This window comes from Sminthopsis crassicaudata, chromosome 3 (assembly GCF_048593235.1).
Source record: "Sminthopsis crassicaudata isolate SCR6 chromosome 3, ASM4859323v1, whole genome shotgun sequence".
Taxonomy (NCBI): Eukaryota; Metazoa; Chordata; class Mammalia; order Dasyuromorphia; family Dasyuridae; genus Sminthopsis; species Sminthopsis crassicaudata.
The window spans coordinates 605,993,681-606,016,229 of record NC_133619.1 but is presented as its reverse complement, the minus strand read 5'-3'; the positions used below and the strand labels follow the sequence as shown (position 1 = coordinate 606,016,229).

General features: G+C 41.4%; 1 long non-coding RNA gene across 1 annotated transcript in view; it reads right to left on the bottom strand.

The window, feature by feature from the left end:
- Positions 1-9,428: 9,428 nt before the first annotated feature.
- LOC141563968 (uncharacterized) overlaps positions 9,429-22,549 on the bottom strand; it is an 18,101-nt gene continuing 4,980 nt past the window's right edge. The window contains exons 2-5 of the long non-coding RNA XR_012488549.1: positions 21,334-21,840; positions 17,050-17,146; positions 16,717-16,884; positions 9,429-10,449 (exon numbers count right to left, since the gene is read on the bottom strand). This is a non-coding gene — a long non-coding RNA (uncharacterized LOC141563968). The remainder of the gene's footprint in view (positions 10,450-16,716; positions 16,885-17,049; positions 17,147-21,333; positions 21,841-22,549) is intronic.

Sequence of the window (22,549 nt, the reverse complement as noted above, 5' to 3'; positions counted from 1 at the left end):
TTCCTAGAGAGATAGACTAGTATAGAGCTTTGCCAGACTTGGAATCATGAGATTGTTGTTCAGTCGTTTTTCAAACATATCTAACTTTGTGACCCCATTTAGGGTTTTCTGGGCAGAGATACTGGTTGGCCACTTCCTTTTTCAGTCCATTTTACAGACGAGAAAACAGATGAACAGGGTTAAATGACTTGCCCAGGATCACCCAGCTAGTGTTTGAAGCCATATTTGAACTCAGGTCTTCTTAACTCCAGATTCTACCACTGTACCACCTGGCTACCCACTGTAGTCACAAGGACAGGAGTTCAAATTCTACCTCTGACCTCTGTGGGTAACCAGGTAAGTCGCTTCTCCTTTCTGAACCCAGAAAGAACACAAAAGACAATGATTGACAAGTTGTGATCCTTTTTGCCGTAATCCTAGTATTTGCGGTATTGATCACCTCCTCTGCAAGACCATCATCAGGAAACAAAACCTTAATATAATATAGAAATGAGAGCAATTATCATCACCTACAATGACTGGGATGACCAGATCATTTTCTACTCTTTACCGAATACATTTTCAATAAAGGGTAAAATAGGTTTTGAAAGATTTAAAGAAAACTGATTTTTAGATCTTAAGCTCTGTAAGTCCACCTTCTATGTGAAGGCTTCCCTGGATTCTTCTGCTCTGTCCCAAGTCCAAGAACGAAGTCTTTCCTTGTACTGTTTCCAAGGGTCATGAATATACACACCATCATTCCAACTGGGAGTGTAAGTTCCTGGAGGGAAGGGACTGTTGTACTAGTAGAAACCTGGCTCTGGCTAGAAAACCCGGTTCAAATCCCAGATCTGTCACTTATCACCCAGGAGAATCTGGCCAGGATCCGTTCCCTCCCTAAGGTCATGCTTCCTTTATCTACAATTTGAGGCATTTAGATTCTCTTTAAGGATCTTCCCTAAGAAACTCTTTGTTTCACATTTTCTCCAAAATGCCTAGAACCACAGGAGACACATAACAGATGCTCAGACAGCACTTATTGAGTTTAACAGAATTAATGTGAATCAACCAGTCCTCCGGGCTTCCATCTGCCTTACTGATTCTCCACATTCACCACTTTTAGAGTGGCCTTGACAGCCTGGCCACCCACAAGTGGAAACAAGGCAAGAACTTTGAGGGACAGTATGGTAGAAAGGAATTCTACTTCTGATGAGAGTTCTTCAGCTCTCAAGTCCTCTCCATCCCTGATATTCTGTATTCTAAGGGCCCTCCCAGCTCTGACCTCCTGGGTTCTAAGGGTTCTCCCAGCTCTGACCTCCCAGGTTCTAAGGGCCCTCCCAGCTCTGACCTCCCAGGTTCTAAGGGCCCTCCCAGCTCTGACCTCCTGGGTTCTAAGGGCCCTCCCAGCTCTGACCTCCTGGGTTCTAAGGGCCCTCCCAGCTCTGACCTCCCGGGTTCTAAGGGCCCTCCCAGCTCTGACCTCCCAGGTTCTAAGGGCTCTCCCAGCTCTGACCTCCTGGGTTCTAAGGGCCCTCCCAGCTCTGACCTCCTGGGTTCTAAGGGCCCTCCCAGCTCTGGCCTCCCGGATTCTAAGGGCCCTCCAAGCTCTGACCTCCCGGGTTCTAAGGGCCCTCCCAGCTCTGACCTCCTGGGTTCTAAAGGCCCTCCCAGCTCTGATCTCCTGGGTTCTAAGGGCCCTCCCAGCTCTGACATCCTGGGTTCTAAAGGCCCTCCCAGCTCTGACCTCCTGGGTTCTAAAACCCCTCCCAACTCTGACCTCCTGGGTTCTAAAGGCCCTCCCAGCTCTGACCTCCTGGATTCTAGGGGCCCTCCCAGCTCTGACCTCCTGGGTTCTAAAGGCCCTCCCAGCTCTGATCTCCTGGGTTCTAAGGGCCCTCCTAGCTCTGACCTCCTGGGTTCTAAGGGCCCTCCCAATTCTGACCTCCTGGGTTCTAAGGGCCCTCCCAGCTCTGATCTCCTGGGTTCTAAGGGCCCTCCCAGCTCTGATCTCCTGGGTTCTAAGGGCCCTCCCAGCTCTGATCTCCTGGGTTCTAAGGGCCCTCCTAGCTCTGACCTCCTGGGTTCTAAAGGCCCTCCCAGCTCTGACATCCTGGGTTCTAAGGGCCCTCCAAGCTCTGACCTCCCGGGTTCTAGGGGCCCTCCCAGCTCTGACCTCCTGGGTTCTAAAGGCCCTCCCAGCTCTGACCTCCTGGGTTCTAAAGGCCCTCCCAGCTCTGACCTCCTGGATTCTAGGGGCCCTCCCAGCTCTGACCTCCTGGGTTCTAAAGGCCCTCCCAGCTCTAATCTCCTGGGTTCTAAGGGCCCTCCTAGCTCTGACCTCCTGGGTTCTAAGGGCCCTCCCAATTCTGACCTCCTGGGTTCTAAGGGCCCTCCCAGCTCTGATCTCCTGGGTTCTAAGGGCCCTCCTAGCTCTGACCTCCTGGGTTCTAAGGGCCCTCCCAGCTCTGATCTCCTGGGTTCTAAGGGCCCTCCCAGCTCTGATCTCCTGGGTTCTAAGGGCCCTCCTAGCTCTGACCTCCTGGGTTCTAAGGGCCCTCCTAGCTCTGACCTCCTGGGTTCTAAAGGCCCTCCCAGCTCTGACCTCCTGGGTTCTAAAGGCCCTCCCAGCTCTGACCTCCTGGATTCTAGGGGCCCTCCCAGCTCTGACCTCCTGGGTTCTAAAGGCCCTCCCAGCTCTGATCTCCTGGGTTCTAAGGGCCCTCCTAGCTCTGACCTCCTGGGTTCTAAGGGCCCTCCCAATTCTGACCTCCTGGGTTCTAAGGGCCCTCCCAGCTCTGACCTCCTGGGTTCTAAGGCTTTCCCACCACTGACATTTCATTTTCTAGGTTCTTCCTAATTCTGCTAGCCTATAATACTAAGTTTACTAGAACTTTTTTAGTCACAAAAGTCCCAAAACCTTCTCTACTCTGAACCAGGGACCCTCATACTCTTTTGCTCTCATTCCAGTGTTTATTAATGATCCCTCTCTGACAGTCTAGATTGTTAGACTAGTTTCAGCTCTGATGAATCCTCTCCAATATGAAGGGGAGGTCAGCTTCTGTAAGAGAACCCTGATGGGGTTGTCCTGACTCAGGACCTCTGGGACCCAAAGGTTCTCCAAAGATGGATACAATCGCAAATGAGACCACTGAGGCCCCAGGATACCCAAGACTCACAGGCACTGTCCCTCATTCTGACACAGTCCATAAGAGTGTTGTCCATGTCTACTGGACAAACAGATGTAAAATATAATAACTTCATGGCAATTTACTTTCCTCTGAGCAAGGATTTCCCATAACTCCTCACGGCCCTTCTACTTCAGAAGACATTTCTGTGTGGTGGAGAAAGGAGCTTCTGGAATAAGAAGAAGCTCAAAGCCCACTTGGGGTTAGCCCCAGAGAGTGTGGTTTGGATGGGGTTCCATGCATCAATGGACCTTTGGAGAGAGCCACAGTGTTCTTGAAGAGTAATTGTGGTTAGAAAAGTGGCTGAGTGTAAATGGACCTTCTTACTCAATAGAGCTTGGTGCCTTCTGTCACATCCGCTGGCTTGTGGGACCGGGCGGGTCACACTTCATGGGGTGCTACAGTTTGCAGAGGACTTTCTTCCGAACTACCTTTGAGGTAGAGAGTGGAACTCTGTCTTTATCTCACAGGACAGAAGGTCAAGTTTACTTTTCAGAACACTTCTTATAAGGCACCACCACCCAGCACTGAAAGAATGCCAAATTTGACGTGAGAGGATGTGGGTTCAAAGTCTGAATATTTACTACAAGTATAATTATGAACAAATCAATGAATCTCTTTGGGTCTCAGTTTCTTCATCTATAAAACAAATGGGTTGAACTCAATGATAAATCTATATGTGTTCCTACCCCAGCATTCAAGACTCCCCATAATTTGATTGTGCTCTATCTTTCTAGTCTTTGCTGACCCTACTACCTAAACTCCTTCTTCTCAAAACTCTAGCCAGCCTGAATGACTCTCTTCCCCAAATACATCTTGTCATTTCCCACCCCCAAATTTTTGCTCACAATACCCAATACCAAGAATACATATTTTTAACACACATTCCTATAGAAATGCTACCATGTCTTCATGATTTTACATAAAGAGTGATATTATAAGCAAATTAGAAGAACATAGGATAGTTTGCCTTTCAGATCTGTGGAGAAGGAAAGAATTTGAGACCAAAAAAGAACTGGAACTCATAATTGAACACCAAATAGATAATTTTGATTATAAGTTTAAAAGGTTTTGAACAAACAAAACTAATACAGACAAGATTAGAAGAGAAGCAATGAACTGGGAAAACATTTTTACATTTAAGGATTCTGATAAAGGCCTCATTTCTAAATATATAGATTCAACTCCAATTTATAAGAATACAAATCATTCTCCAAATGATAAATGGTCAAAGGATATGAACAATTTTTAGATGATTAAAATCATTTCTAGTCATATGAAAAGATGCTAGTGATCAGAGAAATGCAAATTAAAACAACTCTGAGATACCACTACACACCTGTCAGATTGGCTAAGATGACAGGAACAAATAATGATGAATGTTGGAGGGGATGTGGGAAAACCAATACAGTATGGGGAAAGACCTTTGGGCCCTCTCCCCTTCAAAGGCCATATGGCCCCTAAGAAATGAGCATTTGACTCTGGTCTTTTCCATTCTAGGTTAAAGGAGGAGACTCATCCTTGGGATTTTTGAAAGTCTGGAGATTTAACTGCAGGAATCTGAGGCCAGTATCAATGACTGAGGATCTTCTGGGATAATCTTGGGACCCTAGTCCAGTGGATGGCTACCCAGCAACCATACTACATCTGAACTTGAAAATTTTTCTGTCCCCATGAAGTACTCTGAATCCTGTGGCTAAGCTAAATCTGACCCTATTCTCTCAGACACTAAGGTGGTGCCAGGGAAAGTATGCCACAGAGATAGCAGAAAAATGTATTTTATTCTTGCTATATCTTCAAAATAAAATGACTTTGTAAAAATTAATAGATATTAAGTAAACGGAACTGGGCTCCTAGTCACTAGTCCCTAACAGTTTTGGGAACACAACTGCTGGGGGCTCAAAATGATGGCAGTAGAGAAAAGACTTTCCACGGTTTTCCAATCCTGAGGGGGTAAATATAGCATCCAGGCTCTGGAAGAGAAAGGCAGTACACATTGGAACAAGGTGGCCATAAAATCCCAAAGAATGATAGGATCTCAGAGTTGGAAGGGACCTCAGAGGCTATCTAGTATAACCCGTATTTAGAAAAAAGATTCCCTCTACTACATCATCCACTTTTTGTCAGAAAAGCTCCACGGAGGGAGAACTCATCAGCTTCCAAGAGAGGCCCTTCTGCTTTGGAGCAGCTTCCTTACATTAGCCTGAAATCTGCCTCTTTGCATCTTCCACCCATCACTCCTACTAATGCTCTACTGAGCCAAGCATTAGGAAGATAATCTCTCTTCTATATGACAGCTTTTCAAGTACTTGAAGACAGCTACCATGTTTCCCTTGAGGCTTCTACTCTCCGGGCTAAATATTCCCATATGTACTTTGTAGAGGAAGGGGATGATGGCAGAAAGTGTCTATTGTTATCAAAACAAATTATATCAATACCTTTCAAGAAGGAAGGGAAAGACAAAGTGGGGAGGAAAAGAAAAAGACAGAAATAGGTTTAGTCCTCTGAATCCTGTGACCCTCCATGCTTCTGGGAGAAGGAAGGTCTCAGGATTCAGGACAGAAAAATGTTCAGGGAAGAAATTTTCATTCTCCCTAGAGAAGCTGTTCTTGTGTTTTCACATTCATGATCAGAAATTCTTCTCTACATATGACCTAAAATCCTTTTAGCCACAAGATAGGCTCGTTTTCTCTCATCCTGTCTTACCCAAGGGAAACGAGGGGGACTTTCTGCAAACTCTGCCTGCCCCCGACTGTTGTTCTGGCAGCTGGTAAAACTCCTGGCATGTGAAAATCTCCCATAATGAGAAAGATGCAAGAGGAAGTGATCTCAGGCCGAGATGAGGAAGCTGGTTCTCTGGGGCTAAAGGACATGTCTGGCCTAGGTGGACACACGCCATGAGCTGTCAAAGCAGAAGTGATGGGGATGGAGGAGGAAACAGGAGGTGAGGGCCTGACGCCGCAACTTGTATGTTTTCCTGAACAAGAATGGGAAGGGAAGTGGGTTAGAGCTGTCTGTGTTTTTATTATTATTAAATAACAAAATCATGCTCTATAAATACACTGCTGGTAGCTGACTTGGGGATCTGGGTGGGTGACCTCAGCCCAGAGAACCAGGAAAGTGGGGAAAGTTCCAATTATTAATTGAAAAGAAGCCAAGCCAACCATCTTTGTCCTGCTTGAATTCATCATTTCGAATGAATGATGTGATCATCAAATTGAGAGCAAGGAGAAAACTCAGATGTAGGATCAATGGAGGAGCAGAAAGGCCATTTGAGGAGTCAGAAGTCCTGGGTTCAGCTTTCACTTCCATTACTTACTGTGCGACCTTTCCTTTCTCTGAACCTCAGTTTCTCATTCATAACATGTGGTAGTTGGATTAAGGAATAGGGATCAGGCTTGTCATTTTATCAACATTTTAACTCCCACATTAGGAAATTCCCACTATCCAAGCAAGTCAGCACTTCCCCTGGGACCATGAGAGCATAAAAGTGACTTGTCCAGAATGACACAGGTCAGAGGCAGGAGCACCTGGTCAGACCAACTGACCCTCAAGTCCCTTCTGGCTCCAAATTTATGATCTCTTATTTTTCAGAGGAGAAAAGTGAAGCCCAGAAAGGAAGAATTTTGTTCTAAGGGCATATAAGTGGCAGAACTGGAATTTGAACCTAGAACCTCTACCAAAGTGGAAGCAAAATTTACGGAGCAAATTGCGGTATGGAGGCTAAAGTATTGGGTTTGGATTCAAAAAGACCCAAATTCAAATCCAACCTCAGATACATTAACTTGTGGCAAATGACTTAACTGCTCTCTATCTTTCCCATCTATAAAATGGGGGTAATAATAGTGCCTACCTCCCAGAGTTGTTGTGGGGATCAAATGACACTAGTAGGTGCTATATAAATGCTCTTATGTTTCTTTGGCTGCTCCACAATCCCAGAACCTTAGCTTCTTCATCTGTATAATGGACATAATGGCCACCCTTCCTCTCTTCCTCCCAGGATTGTTTGGATCGTGCCCATAAAAGTTCTTTGCAAAGCTCACAGAGATCAGGACCACCCCAAGATGACCACCCCAGGATCACAAGATTAGTGACACAGCCACATTACCAAAAGAAATGTCTCCTCCTTTCACTTTTCACATCCCTCATGAGCCAGCTGGGCTTACATGCCCCTATAAGTTTTTGCTTATATGTGGTACCCAGAACTGATGTTGCAGTCCGAGTAGCACAGGGAATTGGACAAGCTGACCTCTCAAACTCCTTCCAACCCAAAGAGCCCCTATCTTTGTTTTTGCTGAATTTGGGAAGCTATCTAGACATTCACACCTATGGAAGGAATGACATGGGGGAGCATCAAAAAATAAATCAGCCAACCCCTTCCCAACTAGATAATCTTGTCCAAGGGGGGATTTTTCTTAACAATAAGGCAGTCTCTACTCTAAAGGACTTATGAAAAACGCTATCCATCCCCAGAGAAAAAACAGATTGTGTCTGACTTCAGATGGAAATACATTTTTAAAAAAAACCTTTTTCTTCAGATGTTTTTCAAGGGGGAATCAGTTTTCTTTTACGACATGACTTTTATGGATATGTTTTGCATAACTGCACATGTGCCTTCTCAATGAGGGGTGAGGGAGAGAGGAAGGGAGAGAATCTGGAACTCAAAGTTTTAAAAACAAATGTTAAAATTGTTTTACATGTAACTGGAAAAATAAAAAATATACATGCATATATACAAAATAACACTTTCCATCCAAAAAACCTCAACAATATTGCTATTCTGTATTTAAAAACATAAGGCAGTCTTATTTTTTCCATTCTAAGAAGGTTCCAGGGATAAGACACAAACTGAATGTAGCTTAGATGCAGGGAGAGACTTAAGAGAAAAAATCTCTCAGGTTACTAGGGTCAGGAAATGTGTGCCTCTGAATCTCCAAGACTTGGAGCTCATGAAATTTAGAGTCTAAATGGATTCTGAAGATAGTCTTCATTAGATCCCTTCATTTTGACAGGTGAGGCAACAGAGACTCCTGACTCAGCAAAAGTAGCCAAGTATGGTGCAGTGGATAGTGCACTAGTTCTGAAGTCAGGAGGACTTGAGTTCAAATCCGACCTCAGGCAACACTTACTTAGCTGTATGATCCTGGACAAGTCATTTAACCCCAATTTCCCTAAAAAATAAGTAATCAAGCAGCCAGCATTTGAATCCAAGTCATAGGTTCATAATTCTGGGATCCTGGAGAAGATCTGCTCTCTGACTTGTTTTCTCATCTATATGATGGGAATATCATCACCTAAATCCCAGGATTAGTGAGAGGATAAAGAGAGATTACATATGTACAGTGTTCTGAAACCACAAAGTACTAAAGTGCCAATTATTATCATTATTTCCATAAAACTATGCTGATTTTGAGGCAGGTACATAAAGCAGTGAATGAAGCAATGGACCTGGAATCAGGAAGAATTGAGTTCAAATTGCATGACTTTGGGCAAGTAATTTAAATCTTTATCTGCCTTAGTTTCATCATCTGTAAAATGGGAATAATGCTAGCATTTCCCAAGATGGTGGTTAAGGATATTGTGAGATAATACATGTAAAGCCCTTTATAAATCTTAACGGGTTATTTAAATATCAGCTGTCATAGCTTTAAAAAATAGGGAAATCTACAATTCAGCCTGACTCTTCCCCACTCCTCTTAGTCAGAACCGGAAGGGATCTTAAAAGCCCCTGATTCCAACCATCTCATTGTACAGATGTTGAAACTGAGGCACAGAGGTAAAGGGATTTGCCTAATGTCATCCAGCAAATTCAGGGCCCTCTCCATCATCCCAGAGGACTTTGAAAGGAAGTCTTAGAGCAGGTATGGGGCTGCACCTGTGCCTTCATTGGTGGAGGGAGAAGTCCCAGTGAGGAACTTGTTACAGAATGGGCACTTTAGTGTCCGGAAGACTTCATTTTAGTGTCTCCAGAGCACTATGAAGTGACTTGCCTAATGTCACATGACAAAGGAAAGAAGATCATACCTTAGGGACCACAGAAACTGTCTAGTTCAACCCCTTAATTTTGCAAATAAGGAAACTGAGGCCCCAAGAAATGACCTCATCTTTCAAATATCTGAATCTGATACTAGGTGCCCCAGACTTCTAATCAAGAGGTTCTTTCCTACCTTCCTCTCTTAAAAGTTCTTGGACATCAAGAACCTTTTGATCAACTGCCTCTCTTTTATAAAGTAGATATGACTGGCACATAGTAGGTGCATAATAAATGTTTGTGCATTTGAGTTTAATTGAAGGAGGAACCATCACTTACTATTAGGCTCTTCCCTAAGCGTGAATAGCTGACAAAGCACCACATCAGGAACCCAGGCAATCAGAATTTCCAGACTTCTGCTCTGTCCCCATGCCCTTGTGCTCCACTCCAAGCCTCTAGGCTTAGCCATCACCAAGCCCCTCTGTGAATGTCCGAGAACTTAGAGATGGTTCTTATTATAACCAGGAAGTTTTAAAGCATGTGGGTGGATTGGAATGTTGATTTGTATAACAGTATTACTGAGACAAAATAGCAGCCCCCCTTTTTTATCCCCCCATTAAATGTGCTTTGCTGGTTTCGGAAAAAAGCCAAATGGCCAACTGGACAGATGGGAGCCTTCCCCATACCTGTGGGATGCCTTCAAGGAGACCCCTGAGTCTGAGTTCCTATATTCTCCATGGATCAGCAGTGAGATCCCCCCCGAAACTTTGGCACCCCTTTACTTTTGCATAACAAGCCGACTGATTACCATTCCCCTGTTAATGAAGCACTCTAGACTTCATAAACCAAGTCCTATACCCAAGGCCAGCATATGAATCTATTCCACTATGTTGGAGGTCGTTCTCTGCTGCTTGGCCACCCAGCACCTAGCTTCTCTCTCTCCAAAAGAAGCTGAAAATCCATGGAGTTGGCAGCTAGTATGATGGACATTCCTCCCTGTGGCTTCTGAAGTCTGCAAGGTGGGAGTAAAAAAGGGAAAGAAAGATTTCCCATTCTTCTCTGCGTCACAGAAAAGACACATTGGCAAAGGATCCTTCTGCGGAGCAAGGAGGAGGAGAGGAGTTTGGGTTATAGGTGGGCAGAAGACTTCAGACGTTCAGAAGAGAAGACAGCTTGAGCTTCAAGCATGCCAACCATAAGACACCACTCCAGATGTTGCTGCTTCCTTCTTCCCTTGGTATCCAGCAGCATCCTCTGCCACCCATCACTGGTGCAAAGAACTGCAGCAACTTTGGAGACAATTACTTGAGAGTCCTACAGAAAGCATAACATCTCATTAGAACAGGGTATCCTAGAAATTTGGGGAGAAAACAATTAGTATAAGGTCTTCAGAGCAGCTCAGCCTCCCAGTATGAATGCAGTGAAGTGAGTATTGGATATGAAATTGGGGTGTGGATTTAAACACTAGCACTGTCAGGAAAGATCTCCTTGATATTGGACATGTCCCTTTAACACTAACATGAGCCCTTTACTGAGGTTCAGTTTTCTAATCTGTAAAACAAAACGGTTGATCCATAAAACTATGTCTAGATAATCTTTAAGGTATCTTTCCAGATTTAACATGAACACAATTGCTAAGTGAAATAGGCAGAACCAAGAGATCATTGTACACAGTAACAAGAAGATTTTATAATGATCAACTGTGATGGAACTTGGCTCTTTTCAACAACGAGGTGATTCAAAGCAATTCCAATAGACTTGGGATGGAAAATTCCATCTACATCCAGAGAGAGAATATGGAGACTAAATGTGGATCAAAGCATAGTCTTTTCACTGTTTTGTTGTTGTTTGGTTGGTTTTTCTTTCCTTTTTTATGTTTTTTTTTTCTTTTGATGTGTTTTTTGGGGCAACATGACAAATATGGAAATATGTTTAGAAGAATTGCATATATTTAATCTGTATTGCTTGCTGTCACAGCGAGAGGATAGAGAGGGAGAAAAACAATTTGGAACACAAGCTTTTGCAAAAGTGAATGTTGAAAACTATCCTTGCATGTGTTTGGAAAAAATAAAATACTATTAAAAATAATAAAGTGTCTTTCCAGCTCTAGAATTCCAAATAGGACAATCAGAACAAGAGTTGATGGTTCACATTTATCCACTCTATGCAGTAACAATAGGCTCCGTTGATCTTCACAAAATCTCAAGAAAAGAGCTAATCAAAGTGTTCCCATTTTACAAAAGAGGAAAATGAACTTTGGAAAGGCTAAGTAATTTGCCCAGGAAAAGTGAGGCTTGAAGAGGCTAAATAATTTGATCAAAGTCAAATTATCTAATAAGTGGCAGATTTAAAACTCAGCTTTCAACAATGGAAAGAGCATTGATTCAAAAGTCAGAAATATTGGGTTCAAATGCTGGCCTCTCTACTCCACTTTCAAGTTTTGCCTTTAATACATACTGACTAGGCATGGGAAGTCACTTAACCTCTCAGCATGCTAAGTAACTCTCTAAATTGAGAAGATTGTATAGCATGAGACTATTAAGTATGAGAAGGTGTCATTTGCATGAGGAGGAGATTCTTCACTTGGGAGTTCCTCATATCAATCAAATCTCAACTCTAGTCCTATATCATCCCCTTGTTAAGAGTTGTCCTGACATCTAGCTTCATTGTTCCTACAGGCACCATTATCTGGGAACAAGGGGTTGTCAGGGCAGCAATTGAGCTGGTTTAGGGGCCCCTTCCCTCTCAGATTCATTAGAAGTCTCCCATGTTGGAGTGGAACCAAGATAGCAGAGGAAGGGCAGCACCTCAGCTGAACTTTCCCGACATTTTCTTCCAAATAATTTTAAAAGAACTTCTCAACCAAATTTTGGAACAGCAGATCCAATAAAAGTTCAGAGTGAGACATTATTCTAGCCCAAGATGACTTAGGAGGTTGGCAGGAGAGCGTGTGACACTGTGGTGGGGACCAGTCTGGCATACACACAATGCCTTAGAGGCAGCCACAACAGTAACAGCAGCAGTAGCAGCTTTGGAAGCTCTCAACCTGAAGACAGGAACGGGGTTGGACAACAAAGGGAACCCTTTGCTGACACTGGGTGCAGTACCAACCACCAACTTTATTGTCTACGTGTACTTTTTTTTTTTACAAGCATGTATTTTTATTGAAGTTTTTTATTTTCAAAACATATATGCAAGGATAATTTTTCAACATTGGCCCTTGAAAAATCTTGTGTTCCAATTTCCTCCCATTTCCCTCCACCATCTCCCCTAGATGGCATGTAATCCAGTATATGTTTAAATATGGTAAAAATATACATTAAATCCAATACAGGCATACTATAAAAACTTCTACGTTGTAGTTCCAGGGTGGAGAGGAATGTTTCTGCTTGGTCACAAGGGAAGAGAGACCCTGATCACAGTTCTAGGGCAGGAAGGAGCACCAGAACTTTTGACTGTAGAACGAGGGATCTGGTCCCAGTTCTAAGGCCAAGAGGTATGTTAGGACTTGTGGATACAGGGAAATAGGGGCCCTTCCTAGGTAAAGACCAGAGCACAGACCAGAAGACCAGATCTCTTCAGATCACATCTTGGAAGCAATGAAAAATAGCAAATTCCTAGAACTAACATAGAACATAGTAATTAAATTAAGACAACTCTGAGGTATCACTTCATACTTCTCAAATTGGCTAAGATGACAGAAAAAGATAATGATGTTATCATCATAAAAAAGATATCAAAAGGATATCATCATAAAAAAAAAAAGATAATGTTGAAGGGGATGTGGGAAAACTGGGACGCTGATGCACTGTTGGTGGAGTTGTGAACTGATCCAACTATTCTGGAGAGCAATTTGGAACTATATTCAGAGGGCTATCAAATTGTGTATATCCCTTGGTCTAGCAGTGTTTCTAATGGGTCTGCATCCCAAAGAGATAATAAAAAAGGGAAAAGAGCATTCTATGGTATAAAGATCCTCAGCTCTAAAATTCTGAGATTCCAGTAGTATTTCTACTGGGCTTACATGCCAAAGAGATCTTAAAGGAGGGAAAGGGCCCCACATGTGCAAAAATGTTTGTAGCAGCCCTTTTTGTAGTGACTAGAAACTGGAATTTGAGTAAATTTGATTGATGCCCATCAATTGGAGAATTACTGAATAAGTTATGGCATATGAATATTATGGAATATTATTGTTCTATAAGAAATGATCAGCAGGATGATTTCAGAAAGGCCTGGAGAGACTTACATGAACTGATGCTGTGTGAAATGAGCAGAACCAGGAGATCATTGTTCATGGGAACAACAAGATTATATGATGATCAATTCTGTTGGATGTGGCTCTTTTCAACAATGAGGTGATTCGAGTTAATTCCAATAGGCTTTGGATGGAGAGAGCCATATGCATCCAGAGAGAGAACTGTGAGGCTTGAGTATAGATCACAACATAGTATTTTTACCTTTTTGTTGTTGTTTGCTTGTTTTTTATTCTTTCTCATTTTTTATCTGATTTTTCTTGTGCAGCATGATAAATGTAGAAATATGTACAGAAGAATTGCACATGTTTAACATATATTGGATTTTTTGCTGTCTAGGGGAGGGAGTGGAGGGAAGACAGAGAAAAAAATATTTTGAAATACAAGACTTTCCAAGGGTGAATGTTGGTAACTATCTTTGCATGTATTTTGGAAATAAAAAGCTATTATTTAAAAAAAAGAAGAAAATAGCAATACTAAAAAGCCTGAAACTTGAGCTAGTGGGATATCTGCCACCCCTAGGAGATCAGAGACCAATTTTAAACATAAAGTTTAAAGTCAAGAAACAAGCTTGACAACAACAAAATTCGGTTCTGCACATATATATTGTACCTAGGATATACTATAAGATATTTAATATGTATGGGAATGCCTGCCATCTAGGGGAGGGGGTGGAGGGAAGGAGGGGAAAAACTCAGAACAGAAGGGAGTACAAGGGATAATGTTGTAAAAAAAAATTACCTATGCATATATGCTGTCAAATAAAATGTTATAATTATAAAAATTAATAAAAAAAAGAAATAAGCTTGAAATGAACAAACAACAATAATAAAAAAAAGCTTGATCATGAAATCTACTACAGTGGTAGGGAAGACCAAAACAATCTAAGAAGAAGACAAGAATATGAAAACAACCTTAAAGTAAAATACCATTTGGAACTAAATCCAACAAGAATACCTGGAAAAATTAAAGAAGGAAATAAGATGGCTCAAAACTTGTGAAAAGAGAGGCAACACTTTGGTAAAAGACATAAAAGATGCTAAAGAAAATAATACTTTAAAACAGAATTGAGCTAATGGTAAGAGGCACAACAATTCACTGAAGAAAAAGAATTACTTTAAAAGCATTATTGACCAAACTGAAAAAGAAAGTACAAAAGCTCACAGAAGATAATAATTCCTTAAATATTAAAATTGAGCAAATGGATATTAGTAACTCTGCAAGACATCAAGAAACAATAAAAGTCAAAAGAAGGGAAAAATAGAAGAAAACTTGAAATATTTCATCAGGAAAAACACACAACTGATCTAGAAAATAGATCAAGGAGAACTAATCTAAGAATTATTGGACCATCTAAAAGCTATATCAAAAAGAGCCTAGATATTATATTTCAAGACACTCTCCTGCTATTATAGATCCAAAGAATTAAAGGAATACACCAATCACCTCCTGAAAAAGACCCCAAAATGAAAAATTCCAGGAATGTTATAACCAAATTTTATAGTTCCCAGGATAAGGAGAAAATATTGAAATCAGCCAGAAAGAAACTATTCAAATACTGTGGAGCCACAATCAGGTTTACAACTATCTGAACTGAAACAAAATGAAATGAGCAGAACCAAGAGATCATTGTACATGGTAACAGCAACATTGTAATGATGATAACTGTGAAAGACTTGGCTGCTCTTATCAATACAATGATCCAAGATAATTCCAAAGGACTCATGATTTTAAGAAATGCTCTCAACCTCTAGAGAGAGAGAACTTATGAACACTAGGTAAAAATAGAAGTATAATTTTCTTCTTTATTTTTCCTTGCTTTTTTGTGATATGGTTAATACAGAATTATGTTTTGCAAGATTTCACATGTATAATTGATATCATATTGCTTGCCTTTTCAGTGGGTAAAGAAGGGAGGGGGCAGGAAGGAGGAAGAGAATTTGAAACTCAATTTTTTAAAAAAAAGAATGTTAAAAATAAATAAGTTATAAACTAAAAAAGAGAAGTCCCACACATACTGTCAGACTCAGTTAATATGTTGGTTTGTTTAGCTGAACCATTTTCCCCCTTTCTTTTTTTTTTTTTTTTTTTTTGCTTGTCATAAGAGTTCATTTGCTAGGTCAAGGAGTAGGAGGAATAAATTAAGAAATTAAGGTGAAAGATTATTTTTACCTTCCAAATACAATTCTTCCTTTGCAACAACAACAACAAAATTCGGTTCTGCACATATATATTGTATCTAGGATATACTATAACATATTTAATATGTATGGGAATGCCTGCCATCTAGGGGAGGGGGTGGAGGGAAGGAGGGGAAAAATTTGGAACAGAAGGGAGTACAAGGGATAATGTTGTAAAAAAATTACCTATGCATATGTACTGTCAAAAAATGTTATAATTATAAAATTAATTTAAAAAAAAGAAAAAGAAATTAAGGTGAAAACAAAATATATTATTAATTCTTTTAAAATAATTTTTAAAATTCTTTCTATCAATACAATAACACAAGTATCCTGAGATTTCACCCCTAAACTTCCATAACAACTAAGTGTTCCGTCCTTTACAGCACCTCTTACTTAACATCATACTGTGTCCCCTACGTAGGTACCCCAACATCTTTTAGTAATAAATCCCACAATATCCCCTATTTGTGTGTCCCACAATACCCCTTACTATTCAGCACTGATAGCCCCTCCCTAGGAACTCCAATGTCTCCTATCCATATCTTGCACTATTCCCCTACTTTTATTCTGTTCAAATGAATTCAATAAATGTTGATTGAATGTTTATTTGAATCAGGCATGATACCAGGAGCTGTAGACAAAGACAAAAACTAGACAGTCTCTTCTAATTATCTAGATTAGCGTCTTCTAATTAGGCATCCCAGTATCCCCATTTCTCCTGCCATTCCCTCGGTGGTACAATGGTTAAGAATGTCATCAAGAGGAACTTAGTTCAAACACTTTTTTGTCATGTGATCCTGAGCAAGTCACTTAATTTTTTTTTAAACAAAGGATGGCGCAGTGCCCAGAGTGGCTAACCATTTGCCCAAGATCACATAAGTAGGCCAGAAGTAAAAGGCTCATGTCTCCAAATGCGGAGCTCTGCCAATTCTGCCATACCACCTCACCAGCAAGTGTGGGTAGCTGCCGTAGCCTCAGTCCTTGATGGAAGGATGTAGGAAATAAGACCTGGGAAATCCCTCCTCCCACCTCTTTGAAGTATTGAATGGGTTGAGGTTGGAGGAGGAAGGATGACATGGAAGAGTAGAAAGCTGAGAGGCAAGAAAGGGAATGGGGGAAGAGAAAGGGTGGAAGAATTCACAGACCTGACGGAGGTTGGAAGATGATTCATCTCAGTTAGTGAAGCCTTTGGTGGTCTTGTCACCCCAGTCAAACTGCAGTGTGGTGGGGTTGATAAGGTATATCAGAAACCAGGAATCTGGTCCCAAACTGGCTATGTGATCCTACACTTGTGTGTGCCCCAGCTTCCTCATCTGTAGAAGGAGAGGAAGAGATGTGGGGTTGGATTGAATGGTCTCTGGTCTCCCTTGTAGTTCTGATTCTTAGGTATTTTACATCTCTAGCAGAGTTTCACAGCATCTGGACCAGAAACTAAGGCTGGAAATTGGGTCCCATTTATGACCATGCCATAGACTCACCGTGGTCAGTGGCCAAGCCCCAGTCCTTCCTCTCTCTCTTTCTCTCTCTGTGACTCATGTTCACTTTCTTCTCAGGCCTGAGATCAAAGATCCTGAGCTGGAAAGAGCAAGAGCAAGAGATCAATTAATCCATCTCTCTGGACCCAGAGCTACTGTAGGTCTACCCATTTCATAGACTTGAAAGAACAGATTTTGGGGCTGCAAGGTCATCTGGTCCATCCCCTCCCCTCCCCTTTTACAGAGGGGGAAACTGAGGCCTGTTGGCTTACCCATGATCACACTTGTGTTGCTGTTGTAAATACGGAGCCAAAGTTCAGACCCAAAATCAGGATCACAGGTGAAGAGTAGACCTCAGAGACTATCGAGTCCAAGCTCCATTTTACAGATGGAGAAATCAGGGAAGTAGGGCATCAAAGCCAGGGCCAAAGGTGGGATTTGAACTCAGCTCCCTGGAAACACGTTCCATGTTTCTCAACCTTGAAAACTCTTCCTGTCTGAATTCCATCTTCTCTGTTCCAGTTGATGGAGGGCCGGCCTTGGAGTCAGGAAGATGGAGGCAAGGCAAGGTGGACAGTCAAAAGAGCATGGTTCAGGGACCTGGGTTCAAATCTTGCCCCTGGTGCTTACTGCCTATAAACCTTGAGCAAGCCACTTAATCTCTGGGGGCCTCAGTTCCTTTATCTGTTAAATGAATGGACTCAATGGCCTCCAAGGTTTCTATAGTAGGATCCCACAGATAATTGAATTCAAGTCCTGTCTTTGAGATACATTAGCTGGGCAAATCCCTTAACCTTTAAATTCCTAAAACAATTCTATAAAGCTTTAAATTAAGGAAAAGTTGCTCTGGCTTGGTGATGGGAATTTCCATGCTAGAAGTTCTCTATACCAAAACAAAAGAATAAAACAAAACAAAAACCCTACAGATCCAGACCAAAAGCAGTTTTTTAAAAGATGAAAACTCCAGGGGATCTCAACCCTTCTCACATTCCCCCAGATCCACCGAGATCTGACATTCTCCTACTCCTCTCCCCAAAGCGATTTTGCCATCCCCACATGCCATTCAGAGGAGGCAGGTTTCGGTGGGAGGATGCCTTGGGGTGGGGCTCACAAAGACAGAATTGTCTAGGACTTCTCCTCCACCAGCCAGACAGGATGGGCCCCCCCTCTTCCCACCCTGCTGCCACAGGTCTGGGCATCAAAGCCAGGAGCATCAAAGCTTCACGCCGCTGGACCACAAGGGAGCCCAGCCCATTCTCTGGAGCCAAGGAGGGTGAGTGTTCCTTTCAGGTCCTCAGAGATGGGAGGAGAGGGCAGTGTAAATTAGGGGAGCCAGGCCCCCAAGGGGTTAATCAATGAACAGGCATTAAGTACCGGAAGAGAACAGACACAACACAAAGAGAAATAATATAAAGAAAATAACAATTATAAGTACTTCTTAAGTTCTAGAAGGGGACTGCCCTTGAGGGACCATCTGCCCATAGCATCATATAGCTGGAACTGAAAGGGTCCCTCAGAGGTTGATGGATTCAAGCTTCTCCTCCTTTTACAGATGATGATATCAAGCTTCCAGGAGGGGAAAGGATTCTCTTAGTCAGTCACATAATTAATAAGGGGCAGTCATGATTTGAAACCATGTTTGGGGGATCTCCAGTCCCTACAGGGATATGTCCACTCTATCACACCTGGAGCCCAAGGTTACTTATGCCTGTTAGTAAGACCCAGAACTATTCCCTCCAGCTATAAATCTATGATCTAAGAACACGTAGCTATGAGCCAGTCACAACATCCCTGTGCCCCTCGAGGGAATGCTCTAAGACCATGAGTTGCAGATGGGGCAGCTATTATATTCCCAACAAGAGAAACTGAATCAGGATTGGGTGGGGATTGCAGGGACTAGGAAGTAACTATGATGAACACCATGTTGTCTTGGTTTCTTGGCTAGAGTTTATCTTGCCCACAAGAATATCTAGACATAGAGATCTCTTTGCTATGAAACAATTGGTATTCTCTTCCATTTCACAAATGTACCATTTTGTGTGTGTATGTCTGTCTGTCTCTGTCTCTTTCTCTTTGTCTTTCTTTGTCTTTGTCTTTCTCTCTTCTCTTTCTCACACACATACATCAATATGGGCAAAACAACATTTTATGGACAAGGTAATAAGTATAAGGTAAAAAATTCATGATAATCAAGAGATTATTTGGGAAAGGAATGAGTTTAGCAGGGAAATTAACGGTCTCCTCAAGGCCCAAAGTCAGGTGTTCCCAGCCCCCAAAAGAGGATGGAAGATCATTGTATCCCTATAATTAGAGGTGTCACTCTAGACCTCTACCAGCAGTCAGGGAGAAGAGTTGACCATGTCTTGTCAATGAAGGGAAAAACTTGCCGGGAGAGGGCAGGTGGATACTAAGCCAAGACACCCGTGGAAAAAAATGATAATTACTTGTATGGAGAAAACAAAGTTTAGCCATACGACATTGTTGGAAATTAGACAGACCACTGAGGTTCTCTAGAGAGAAAACATCATTTGGGAGCTGTGAGTTAAAGAATGCTGGAAAGTCCTTAGTTCAATTGGAATGGACATTGAGAATGTCCAGGTCCTAATGCTACTTTACTGTGGGAGTTTTTATGACTTCCTTTGGGATTCCATTGGCCACTCAAGGAGTGAAACCTGTTTCCTGAGTGGAATAGGGAAAAGAGCAATGTATTATTGTGAGTCAGAAGACCCAAGTTTAAGATCTTTGATATTTACTGTGTAACAATGGATTAGTCATTTAATCTAAATCTCAGTTTACTCACCTGAAAAATGGGATTAGTAAGGCCAAATTTGTTTTGCGTCTTCTTAAAAATTTGCTCTCAAGCAATCTCCAAGATTTTTCTTCTCCTAAAGGCACTCTTTAGTTCAGTGCTTCAGCAATCACACTGCATTACTCCTCAGCACACCAAGAGGACAATGTTAGGTCTTATCTTTACTGAGTTATCCTTCTATGGAAAAAGATAATGTCTTATTTAGAAATCTTAAATTAATATCTGATCCTAGTTTTTCTCCATGAGCGCTGCCCCCATGATAATCCTCCATTTCACCATCCTAATCCATTGTTACACAGTAAAAGACCACCTACCTACCAATAATTGGGAATATGAAGTCTCAGCCCAGATCCCTCCTTCTACAAGAAGCCTTTTTTGATCCACTTTAACACAAGAGCCTTCTCTCAGAGACTGTCTCCAACTAATTCTGTACAGTATATAGCTTGCTTGTATGTGCAGTATATAGCTTGCTTGTATATAGTTGTCTCTATCCACCCCCATTCACAATTAGATTGTGAGATGCTAGTGAGCAAAGTCTGTTTTTTTAACTTTTCTTTGTAGTCTCAGCCTTACCATAATGCTTGGCACACAGTAGGCACTCAATAAATGCTTATTTTAGAAGCATAGACTCTTTAGACCTCCATTGATTTCATCTATCCATGGAAATAAGGATGGTGAAATGGAGGATTATCATGGGGGCAGCGCTCATGGAGAAAAACTAGGATCAGATATTAATTTAAGATTTCTAAATAAGACATTATCTTTTTCCATAGAAGGATAACTCAGTAAAGATAAGACCTAACATTGTCCTCTTGGTGTGCTGAGGAGTAATGCAGTGTGATTGCTGAAGCACTGAACTAAAGAGTGCCTTTAGGAGAAGAAAAATCTTGGAGATTGCTTGAGAGCAAATTTTTAAGAAGACGCAAAACAAATTTGGCAGATCAGTATCTAACACCATATACTAAGAAAAAGTCAAAATGGTGCATGATTTAGATATAAGGGGTAATATCATAAGCAAATTATGGGAGTATGGACATTTTTGCCTTTCAGATCTATGACTATGGGAGAATTTATGAACAAATAAGAAATAGAAATCATCACAAGATTTAAAATGGATAATTTTGCTTGAATTAAATGTAAAAGTTTTTGCACAAACAAAATCAATGCAACAAAAATTAAAATGAAATCAGAAAACAAAGGGTTTTTGCACAACATAACAAATATAGAATTATATTTATAAGGACTGCACATATTCAACCTATATCAGATTGCTTGATGTCTTGGGAAAGAGGTAGGTAAAGAAGAGAGAGATAAAATTTGCCCACAAAGTCTTACAAAAATGAATGTTGAAAACTATATTTACATGTATTTGGAAAAATAAAATACTATTGAAAAAAATGTAAAACAGACAAAAAGGCACAAAAGTCCTACAATCAATGCCAAATTTCTACCCACCCCATTCTAACCCCATAGCAAACCTCTTCTCTATTTCATCTGTAGGTTGGTGCTGCTAGTTACATCCATGACCGAGCAGTGGCCTGTGACCTCATTTACATCCATGTCTGAGTCCCGAGGTGTGACCTCAGTCGTATCAAACTTTAAGTAAAGGGCTGTGGGGTCAATGCTTTGCTCTATAACCATCAGTGAGGGCTGGGACTCAGAGGGTAGCAATATGGTGAAATGATTGTCTATGGGTTCTGTGGCTATATCCATAGCAGATGAGGAGGATGAAATATCGGTACTTAAATCCACTGCAGAACTAGGGCTGGAGAGATAACAGCTGGAGGAACAGGTAGAGAGATCAGAAGGTATAGCCTTCAGAAGGTGTTCTAAGGGGTCACTTGTTACTTCCATTGCTGACTGGTAGTTGGTGAGGTCAAAAGCTACATTCCTTGATGAATGATGATCTGTGGGCTCTATAGTCACGACAACAGCTGGAGAGTGATCTGTATCATCAGAACTTAAGTCCATCACTGGGCAGCACTCTATGGAGTCAGAGAGATGATTATGATTTTTTCTTTTAATTTAATTTTATTTTTATTAAAGCTTCTTATCTTCAAAACATTTGCATAGATAGTTTTCAACATTCACCCTTGCAAAACCTTGTGTCCCAGATTTTTTCTCTCCTTTTCCCCCACCCCTTCCCTTAGATAGCAAGTAATTCAATAGATGTTAAATATGTGCAATTCTTTTATATGTATTTCCACAATTATCATCCTGCACAAGAAAATTCAGAGAGATCATGATGATGATCATTCTTCTGCTACAAAGCTACTCAGATATGTCAGATTAATGGAGGTAATGACAGGAGAGGTTCAGAAATAGTAGATTTACTGTAGTGCCTGTAAAAGCAGCTGGTGGTAGAAGGGATAAAGCACTAGGCCTGGAAGCATGAAGATCTGGATTCAAATCCAGCCTCAGATACTACTAGCTGTGTGTCCCTAAGTAAATCACTTAATCTCAGTTTAAATTGAACTGGCTGCCTCAGTTTCTTCATTTGTAAAATAAAGATAATAATAGCACCTCCTTCCCAGAATTGGTGTGAGGGTCAAATGAAATGCTATTTGGAAAGCACTTAGCACACTGTCTGGCACAGAGTAGGTTCTTTACTCCCCTTTCCTCTCCTTACCTGGTATAGGGGGAAAAGGTCATATAGCGTCAAGGTTTGAATCTTAACATCTGATACTTACTCAT